This window comes from Petaurus breviceps, unplaced genomic scaffold (assembly GCF_028583685.1).
Source record: "Petaurus breviceps papuanus isolate PSGF00001 unplaced genomic scaffold, PetGlider_PUasm1.0 214, whole genome shotgun sequence".
NCBI lineage: Eukaryota > Metazoa > Chordata > Mammalia > Diprotodontia > Petauridae > Petaurus > Petaurus breviceps.
In genome coordinates, this window is record NW_027185863.1 from 12,963,491 (window position 1) to 12,974,699 (window position 11,209).

Genomic DNA, 11,209 nt, shown 5'->3' on the forward strand with positions numbered 1-11,209 from the left:
TAACCTTAGACTTTCTGGTTCATAGTCAATTTTATTTCATTACTTTAGTCACTCCAACATCAAAGAAAAACCTGGCTGATCCAAACTTTTTCAATTTATTATGAAGTCATTTCCAAAATGAATGGAATCCCTTCAATTTATAGCCTTTTTCTTTTTATGCCCATCTTTTCCAACATTTCTTTTGTTTACTCCCCAATGGTATTTTGTATTTTTACAGGGAGAAAAATGTGAATTACTGTATCAGCTCAGTTGACTCAGGTTCAAATGTCTGTTGACCTGATGGGAACATGGCATATGATTAGACAAGTACTTTCTGTGACATGGTTTCCTCATTTGTCAAACAGTAATGTCTGGAGGATTAAGCACTATAATGTAATATGAGTTCTTTGGAGGAAACTCCAAAAAATAAAAATATTACAAGGTACTGTAGCAGGGTATATTGTATTCTCCCAAATGTCTCCAACATTTCAAGCAGTTAGGCTAAATTTTCAATAAAAGCATTAGGCATGCAGCTATACTTACCCAAAGAGGAAAGAATTGCTTCTTCCTTGTTTATGGCTCATTTTTTAATCCTTAGCTGTGTAGAAAAAGTCCACCTCAAGTAATTTCCAGATCTTATACAATTATTGAAACTTCCTTCTGATGATTGCAATTTGTAAATCCAAGTACAAATCAGCATTAATTAATCAGTTGATTCTGGGCTAATTTGGCCTGGGTTTAGGTTTTTGTAAATTAAAAGGCAAAATTCACTTTCAAGAGGTCATGTAGGTTTCAAAGGGATCAGCTTACCCCTTCTCACAGTCTACTCTCTTGGAATTTTTTTCTTCTATTTTTCCTGAATTTTAGCTGAAATTCAGAGAGAGGTGATATCTTCCATAATGTCTAGTGACAAATCTATATGTTCCTGGGAGTATACTGGGGCTTCCACGGAGGCATTCAAATTGGTTTATAAACCTCTCATTTGTAATTTAACTCAGAGCTCATGAATATACTGTAATTCAAAATGTGGTATCTTACTTCAAAAAGCCATGGCTGTAAGAATGACTGGAATGTTTTTGTCAGCCTTAAGAAAACGACTACAGAGTATAGAAAAATACTGTGAAAAGTCTTTTTAAAAAGTGAAAAGTGTTTTTAAAGAGTCTAACCCACAGACTTTTCTGGTTCTCAAATTGATGCTAAGGACCAGAGTGAATTGCATTCCACAGAAGGTCTCTCTCCCAAATCCTTTAAGACTTCTTCCCACTTTCCTCCTGAAACAGAATTTGGCCACCTTGGTGATTTCTAATAGCATAGTTTTTGTATGGATTCTGGCTGGCCATGTTATTTCTTTGACTGTTTTCTTTCTGCTCTGTGCAAGTGGGGTTTTGATCTCTAATGCTAGTTCCTTCTGAATACATTTTAAAACATCCCCCCCCTTTCCTGTAGCAGTCCATATTTTCTACTTCAAGAACTCATTCTATTTCCAGCTGATAGAATTTGCTCTTCCTAAGCCCTATTTTGCATATGTTTCTGGCAGGGTTACTGTGAGGTGGAAGGGCTATGATTTCCAGCTGGTCAGCTCTCCTTGCTTCCAGGATGGCTCTAATTCTTGCCACCAGTGAAATGAAATTCTCGTTCGATCAGGCATGTGGGAATCACTACCTGAAGGTTTCTCTCACTGGAAACCATTGACACTATATTGGGACATTAACTGTTTTCAGAGCTTCTGTGTGGCCTAGAGGACTGAAAAGAACACTCAGTGAAAAAGAGTGTCTTTGTGTATAATGTATTCATTTACCTTAATCTTGCATTTAATAGCAAAGAATGATATCTTTACTATTTTAGCAGGAAAAATTGAATGACAGAAATCTTGGGGGTTATTGACCATTCTTATATTACTTTTAACATTTAAGCTTTAACACCTATAAATTGGAATAGTCAACCTGAATGTTTTAATATAGGCATTTCATACCCGAAAGAATACATAATGGTAAAGTTCATCAAAATTCTTGAGTAAAGGTTGACAGTGTAAAATTTTCTTCTCGTTACTCTATTTTTCTTCTATTAATTATTTAGAGTTTCTTCATTAAGTGCCATTGAGTAAATACTCCTAAGTAAGTACTGAATAAAATATTGACTGAAGAGAGATAATGCATGATGAAAAAAAGGCTAGATTCATGACCTTCCCCAAGGTTTTCCTTAGAAACTTTCACATTCACATTCAGGTGATTTCTAAGCCAAAAAAAGAACAAAATTTGACACTTCCATATAGCCAAAGTGCCAGAAGGTCGGAGTCAATGATTGTATGAGAGTCCACTTTTTGATTATCATCACATATCAGGTATGAGGTATTGTTTGACCAATGGGAGATCCATAGAATGTGCTTTTAAATTCTTGATGCTGTAGACCTTGAAGCATGATTCCTGCTAGTCAGATCCTTTTAGAAGCATGACTAATCAATGAAGCATAGGTTCTGTTGTGACCATCTCTGAGGAGATAAGGTTGAAATAGAGCAAGAACATCACTGACATCAGGAGACCAAGAGACAAAGCTAGAACCTGTAGGGAGAAATTAAAAGACATATTAAATTTCACAATTTACTGATCAAGGTCAGCTGCATATGACTTGGAACATAGACAATGCTTTCATTGTTCCATGTGGAAACTATTCATTTTAGAAAAGAGATATTAAGTTAATAGAACTGCCCTTAAGTATATTGGAGGTGGAGTGTCAGTTTGGCTCTGGCTTTTTTAGCTTTTTTACAATCTTCAATTTATTTAAATGTATTGCTCTATATGGACAATTAGGACTCCCACCAGATTATTTGCTACCCCAGGGAAACACACTTTCTAATAGTACCCAGCTTGTGGTAAGGAACACAGGGTGGGTGCTCCATAGATCTCCCTGAAATTGTGTTGCCATACTACCCTTTCAGTGTAGGCTGAATAGAGTCTGAAGTGAGGAACAAATGCTGAAGTTTGGTCACCACCAAACAAAATAATTCAGCAGTACAACAGATATTTTATTAAGTGCATCCTATAGAAAAAGCATTTTGGCACTAGGTGGGGTGTAATTTAAATAAAACCCAACCTCTGCCACATATGTATGCATGTATATGTGTATGTATATGTGTGTATACACAAATTTTACAGGAAGAAGACAGCAAGTCAGAAAGCTATAATACTATTACTAAATGATTTAATGCTAAATGAATTAAATGTACTAGAATGCTTTAAAATGCATTAAAAGAACTGTGTAACTTTTAGGAAAGTATAATAAGTAATGGATTATTGTTTCATGTTCAAGGTTTGTTTTTAAAAATATTTATTTTTAATATAAAATTGTTTAAAACTCATGAGTTTTTAATTCTCTCCCTCCCTGCAATCCCTCTCCCACTGAAGGCAGGCAATATGATATCAATTACACATGTAAAAACTTTTTTCCATATCAGACATGTTGAAAAAAAGTAAAAGAACTAAAGAAAGCAAAAAAGAATTATACTTCACAATGCATTCAGAGTTCACCAGTTCTCTCTCTGGAGTTGGACAGAATTTTTTGATGAGGAGTCTTCAGAAGTGTCTTAGATCACTATACTGATCAGAGAAGCTGTCTTTCACAATTGATCATCATTGCCATATTGTTATTATTCTGTACAATATTATCGTGGTTCTGTACACTTCACTTAGCATCAGTTCATATAAATCTTTTTAGGTTTTTCTGAAACTATCCTATTTGTCATTTCTTACAGCATGGTAGTATTCCATCATAATCATATACCACAATTTGTTTAGCCATTTCCCAATTGATGGACAGTCCCTCAAAGTCCAATTTTTTGCCACTACAAAAAAATTGCTATTAATATTTTTGTACAAATTAGTCCTTTCCCCTTTGCTTTGATCTCTTTGGGATATAGAACTTGCAGTGGTATTGCTGGGTTAAAGCATATGTTTAGTTTTATACCCCTTTGGGCATAATTCCTAATTATTCTCCAGAATGGCTGGACCAGTTCACAACTCTACCAACAATACATTATTGTCCCTATTTTTATATATCTCCTTCAGCATTTGTCTTTTCTCTTTTTGTCATATTAGCCAATCTGATAGATGTGAGGTGATCTGACAAGGCAAAATTTCCCGTGCTCCTCTAAGCAGCTCACCCTTTATGTCCAAATCATGTTCTCATTTTGACATTATCTTTGTATATCATGTGAGATGTTAATCTATGCCTAGTTTCAAACTGCTTATCTGTTTTTTCTCAGCAGTTTGTCAAATGTTGAATTACCTTTCCAAAAGCTTGGCTTTCTGGGTTTATCAAACACCAGATTACTATGGTCATTTATTACTGTGTATTTTATTTTGAATTACATTGTTTAGATCAATTTCTTCCTGGATTTTGTGTGTGTTTATTAAGCCACTATATATACTACATGTTTGGAAGAGTGATATAATTAGTTACAAGTATTACCGTTTGTAAAACTCTGTATTACCAATGGCCACATGCAGCCCTTTGCCTCGGTGGAGTCATCATTTTTTTCCAAGGTGGAATTTTCATTCCTATGAATCAAAGGTCAGTGTGGTGTCACTATGAAAAGAGTTCTCTCAACTTAAAGTCAAGATGGACCTGGGTTTGAATCTTGCCTCAGATACTAACTACTTATGTTTGTATTTGACCTTGTCTCCTTATCACTAAAATGGGGGTGATGCTTATTGAAGAATAGATTATACTTCTTCTAAGGGTTGTTGTAATGATCAGCAGATCTATATCTGTATCATCAATGTATGTATGTATGTATGTATGCATGTATGTATGCATGTATCTGTCTCTATATAGCTCTACCTATAAACAGATATGCATGTATGTATGTGTTTATATACACATATATGTATATATATCACCTTCAAAACTATAAAGTGCTATAATAATATTACCTACATGTCACAAAGGATAGAAAAGAGAGAGAAAAATAGTTTCAAATATGTACTTATAATTCTTTTTCTCATTTATTTTGCTATCTAAAAGAAACTGACCATTGAGAAGTAACACTGTAAGGAAGCACTTAAGTAACAATGTCTTTAGCAATTGGATAATGGTAGGGCTTTAAAGAATGGAGGCAGTAGAATGGAAGCTTACCATAGAATGGAGAGAATATGAAATCCTTCCCTTATTCAGCACATCTGACAGATAAACTATCTTTTACTTTGCTTTTGTTATCACCCTTTACGTGTAAATTATGTACCTATTTTGACCCTCACACACATATGGTGTGAGATATTGGTCTATATCTAGTTTCTGCCACATCATTTTCCAGTTTTCCCAGAAGTTTTTATCAAATGATAAGGTTTTTGTTCCAAAAGCTTAGATCTTTGGATTTAACAAATACTAGATTACTATGGTCATTAACTATGATGTAATTTGTACCTAATCTATTCTACTAATCCATCAATATTTTTTAGCCACTACCAGACTGTTTTGATAATTAGAGCTTTATAATTAATCACCTTCTTTCACATTTTTATTTATTCTTTTGATATCCTTGAGCTTTTGTTCTTCCATATAAATTGTATCATTTTTTTCTAGCTCTATAAAATTATTTTTGATCATTTGATTGGTATAGCACTTAATAAATAGATTAATTTAGGTAGAATTCTCATTTTTATTATATTGATTCAGCCTAATATTATTTCAATTATTTTGATCTGACTTTATCTGGGTGAAAAGTGTTTTACAGTTGTGTTCATATAATTCCTAGGTTTGTCTTGGCAAGTAGACTCCCAAGTATTTTATATTGTCTATAATTAATTTTAAATGGAATTTCTCTTTCTATATCTTGCTGCTGGACTTTGTTGGTAATATTAGAAATGCTGATGATTTACATGTGTTTATTTTGTATCCTGGAACTTTGCTAAAGTTCTTAATGATTTCAAGTAATTTTTAGTTGATTCTCTAAGATTTTCTAAGCATAACATCATATTATCTGCAAAGAGTAAAATTGGAGGTTCCTAAGCAAATTTGACAAGTTTTCTAGAAGTACTCTGAAGACAAAGGTATTCCTCAATCCCTATAAATTATAGACAGAGACTTTGCCTTCACATAGCCACTGGTGACTTAATGAGATTGTGTTTCTGCCTTTTACATTTTAGTGTCATTGAAGGCATTTTCTCATTCATTCCTTTATTCTACATGTATTTGTTGAGTATCTACATAGCACTATGTAAAGAAGAACAAGATGTATCTCAAAGAGTATAATCTAGTGCTAATGAGCCATTGGAGAGAGGAAGCTAAAAGGTGTATGTATGTATGTATGTATGTACAATTACAAAAATTTATATTATATACATATACACTTACATACATATACATATGCATCCTTCATTTTTATCATATTTTATTATTCATAATGCACTTTTCTTACAATAACCCTCTGAGTTAGGCAATGTAAGGTTTTTTTGTCCCTTTTTATGATAGGAAATCAAAGAACAGAAATGCTAAGTGACTACTTGTTCAGGGTGACACATAGAAGCAAATATGTAACTGGGACTCAAATTCAGGTCTTATGATTCTAAGACCAATCCTTCTTCTTCTGTGTTGTGCTATTTGTATGATGAAATTACAAGGCAGTAAAAATGATAGGTGCTACATGAGTGATAGGGATAATTAAAATACAACTTTAAGAGTTTAGAGGAGGGAAAGAATTTCTAAGTGAGAAGATCAGGAATAGCACTTCTATGTGGGAAGATCTGGAATGGGACCAGGAAGGAGGTATCATGAGAGCTAAGTTTTGAAAGATGGTTAGAATTTTGATTCAAGAATCTTCAGGGAAGGCATTTTATGTGGACAGAAAGATATGAGCAAAAGCATGGAGGTGGGAAATCTATGACGTATTTATGTGAAAGGGGAAAAAAAAGGAAGGTACATAGAAATTTTCTAGTGAAAAATCCATATGGAAGAATAATAGAAGATAAGATTGGAACAGTAGGCTTGGAGAGAGAGTGTGGAGGGCCATAAACTTCAGGCTAAGGAGTTTGAGCGTTATTTCATGGGCAGTGGGGACACTGGTTCATGCCTCACCTTCTGTTTTTATTTTTCTCCCCACCTTTTCTTTCTACTATAAAGATTGGTAGGAAAAGCAGTGCTAGAACCTGGAGGTGGTGTGTGTTAAGAGGAAAGAGGACAACACAAGAATGGCCAAAGTGGGCAGAGAACCACAAGGACAGCCTGGTCCAAAATTCTATTTAGCAAATACTGTATCAGAGAACAAACATTTGATTCGTACACAGATACTAGAGATAGTAAAAATTATTTGAGCAATGCAATTGAGAATGTATAGATATTGTAAGATCAATGAGGTCACAAAAGAGCTAGAACAATTTAACCCATAAATAGGGTAAAATCATTATCTCTAGAGGAAGTAGTTAGTCATGTAGTCAGATGTTGACAATAATCAAAGGTTCCCTAAGTGGGTGATATTTCCCCCTGGGGGGCACTGGAATGATTGGGAGGAAAGCAGTGGCAGTAGTAGTTGCCTTGGGTACAATTGGGGGGCATTAAATAAAAACAAGGGAGTGGTGGAAGCACAGGAAGAGATAAAAATTTTGAAAAACCATTTGTACATATTTCATCTGTTGTGTAACAGAGTTAAAGTCATAGTGATTACATTATTTTCCATTTAAACACACAAAATGCAAGTTATAACCAAACACTGGTTAAGTCCACTGACAGGTCTTAACAAGAAAGTGTTGGTAGGCAAGTATGTCTCATATTGTTGGGAAGTCCGACATTCAACAGCAGGAATGTTTGTGTGTGATGACTTATTTACAATACAATACTATATGGTTACCTGATTCAATATTGTATCATCAAAATTTAAATGCAGGAAAACCCCACAAATTTACAATAAATTATTAAATTTAAGATATATCATTTAAAAATATATATATTTATTTTTTAAATGATGCAAAAAAAAACCATTAAAGGGTTAAAGAAAGTAGAGGGGCACTGAGTAATTTTTGTTTTTGAAATGGGGCAGTTGGAGGAGGCATCTAGGTGGCACAGTGAATAGACTATCAGCTCTGAAATCAGGAGGACCTGAGTTCAAATGTGACCTCAGACACTTAATACTTACTAGCTGTGTGACCTTGGACAAGTCACTTCATCTCAACTGCCCTGCCTTTCCCCTCCAGAAAAAGAAGTGACTTTTGGGGGCAGCTAGGTGGTGCAGTGAATAGAGCATTGGCCCTGGAGTCAGGAGGACCTGAGCTCAAATCCAACATCAGACACTTAACACACACACAAAAAACTAGTGATGTGACCTTGAGCAAGTCACTTAACCCCAACTGTCCTACCTTCCCCCTCCAAAAAGCAAACAAAGAAAAAGAAATGGGGCAGTAGGTCAAATAACTTTGGAAATCTTTGTCATGTACATTATTTAATGATATAGAATAGTATTTTGCACTATTTGTGTGTATATGTAGTGTTAATATGCATATACCATTATTCTCTTTAACTATTACTCTTTGTCAAAGCTGTAACTAGAACTCTTCTGGCCTCTGGCAATCGCTACTAACCCTACCTGGCATAAGAAAGGCAAACCAATAAACACTTATTAAGCACCTACTATGTGCCCACATCTGGATATACAAAGAAAAGTAAAAAAAAAAAAAAGTCCCTGTCCAATGGGTACCATCATGCACAAAACAGACATGTGAGATAAACTGGAGACTATTCCAGAGGGAAGGCAAGAGGAATAAGGATGACCGGGAAAGGAATTTTTCAGAAGGTGCGACTTCAGCTGAGACTAAAAGAAAGAAAGCCAAGGAATTCAGCAGATGGAAATAAGAAAGTGAAGAATTCAAGGAATGGGAAACAGGCAGTAAAAATGCCCAGAGCCGTGTGTGAAGAGCATCAAGGGCACCGGTGTCTCTGGGACGCAGAGCAAGGAAGGAGACTGGAAATCTAGGAGGGCACTAGGTTAATAAGGGCTTTAAAATGCACAGGATTCTATGTTTGCTCCTAGAAGTAACAGAGAGCCACTGGAATTTATTTAATAAGGAAGGTGATATGGCCAGATATCATTTGGGGAACATCAGTTTAGCAGCTGAGCAGAAGATGGAATGGAGTGGGAAGAGACATGCAGACTGGTAAACTCTTGCAATATTCCATGTATAAAGTGTATCAGGGTGATTTCAGTGTCAGGAGGAAAAAGGAGGCACATACAAGATACAAATATTGTCACTAAATTACTTTTTTTCAATCAAGTTCAGTGTTAGGAGAGTGAGACAACTGGTCTAGTTAGCATGGCCAGAGACCTTGGAACACAATGCCACTAGGTGGGAGGCAAGGTGTGTGCCATTTAGCAGTGTTATTATAACTAATTATTTTTTCTAACTAGTTGCTAAAATACAATGTTTCTCTGCTGTTAACAACTTTGAAATTTTGATACTCTAGGAAAATACTCCAGTTGTTCCATCCCAATTTGAGCTATCTTCAAATCTGTCTTTCTATAATTATCAAGTAGCTTTTTCCTCCTTCCCCTTTTTGTGATGTGAACACTTATTTCCCTCTTTCATTCTACTTTGTATGGGGAAGGAAATTTTTATTGTGGAGGAGATTTGCATTTGTATGTGGATTTTCTCTCTCTTTTTCTTTCCTGGTCACTTCTGGCTGTGAGGAGTAGGTAGAGTAAATGTCCTTCCTTCACACAGAACTGACAGTGTCTCAAAATTAGTGCTTCTCTGTGCACTTCTATGACAGACCAAATATATCTCTGTGTATATTACAACTCAGGCACAAGTTCTCAGGAAATCCACCCTTTCAGCATGTGCATGACTGCCTCTCTATGCAGAAAGAATAACTGTTCCAGGTAAGCAATTTGTCTATGATTCATTTTATCATTTATTTATCTCTATCCGGTTTTCTCTTGTTGGGCATGATGCCATTTAATATCAGATGGCCTATCACCTTATTCAGCTACCATTGTGATATTGGAATGATTTTACTGGAGAATTTACAGGTGTTTTTGGTCACTGATCTGCCTTATGATGTAAGTATAATAATTTTCAAACAGCCTTTTTCTCTTTGTTAATATAATTTAGAAAATATGTCAGACTTACATAATTTCTAATCCTGTAGTATATTCCTTCCTTCTTGGAATCTGAATCATAGTATTTGCCTTGCTTGGTAATTTTCCTAAAGCATTCACCATCAGTGTTCCTTTCTACCTCCAGTGTATCTGAGGATATTAAGGACCTTAAATATAGTTTTAATTCTTGAAAAAAAAAAGTATATTAGACTTTTCCTATTCACTTTCTTCCTGTCCAGGTACTTTAAAAATTTCCTTAATTTTCATTTATTGGGTGGGGATTAGGAGTGAGGGAGGTTCATCTTTCTCCTTACTCCTCACCTTGGGAGAAATCAAGAATAGGCATAGAGACTGGACCTATAATTTTATTGGGATAGGGAACTCCCAGGTGAGGAAACTCCTGCCAGAAAGTTAGCACCTTCTCTGCAACTTATAATTTTGGAGGGTTGCTTTAGAATACTGAGAAGTTAAGTGACTTGCCTGGAGTCACACAGTCAGTGTGTCAGAGATGGAATTTAAACCCAAGCTTTCTTGGCTTAAATCTATCTATACAATGTACCATGGTGCTTCTGGAAGAAATAAGAGAAGAAAAACAAAATAATAAAACCATAGCTTCATCCAAAACAAGATCAAGTACTATACAACAACTAACCAATCAACAAAGATTTACTAACAATTGACTATTTGCCATTTAAATTTGCTGGGCACTGAGTTTTCAAAGATGAAAATGATAGTCCTTGCCTATACACATCCCTGCATTCTGGTCAACCATCCCATCTTCCTATAAATGGAACTTTATATTCCAAACCTGGGACACTAGGCTCACATAGGTGAACTTTAGCTTTACCTTGCCTGGAACCAAATCTCCATGCCACTTCCTGGACATCTTCATACCACAATGCTGTACTTCACTATCAGTTCTACTTTGTGCATTTTCTTTCCCCATTAGAATATAAATTCCTTGAGTGCAGGGATTATATTTCTGGCTTGGTTTTGTATCTCTGTGCTTAGAACAGTGTCTACTACAGAATAAATATTTAATAAATGTTCTACCTACTTACCAATCTATCTGTCTCTGTCTTTCTGCCTGTCTATTATCTATCTATCTATCTATCTATCTATCTATCTATCTATCTATCTATCTATCTATCT

At 35.2% G+C, this 11,209-nt stretch overlaps 1 long non-coding RNA gene across 1 annotated transcript in view; it reads right to left on the bottom strand.

The window, feature by feature from the left end:
* The window catches only part of LOC138165676 (uncharacterized), a 579,025-nt gene that overhangs the window by 393,458 nt on the left and 174,358 nt on the right, over positions 1-11,209 (bottom strand). Inside the window, exon 2 of the long non-coding RNA XR_011169397.1 lies at positions 523-2,537. This is a non-coding gene — a long non-coding RNA (uncharacterized lncRNA). The remainder of the gene's footprint in view (positions 1-522; positions 2,538-11,209) is intronic.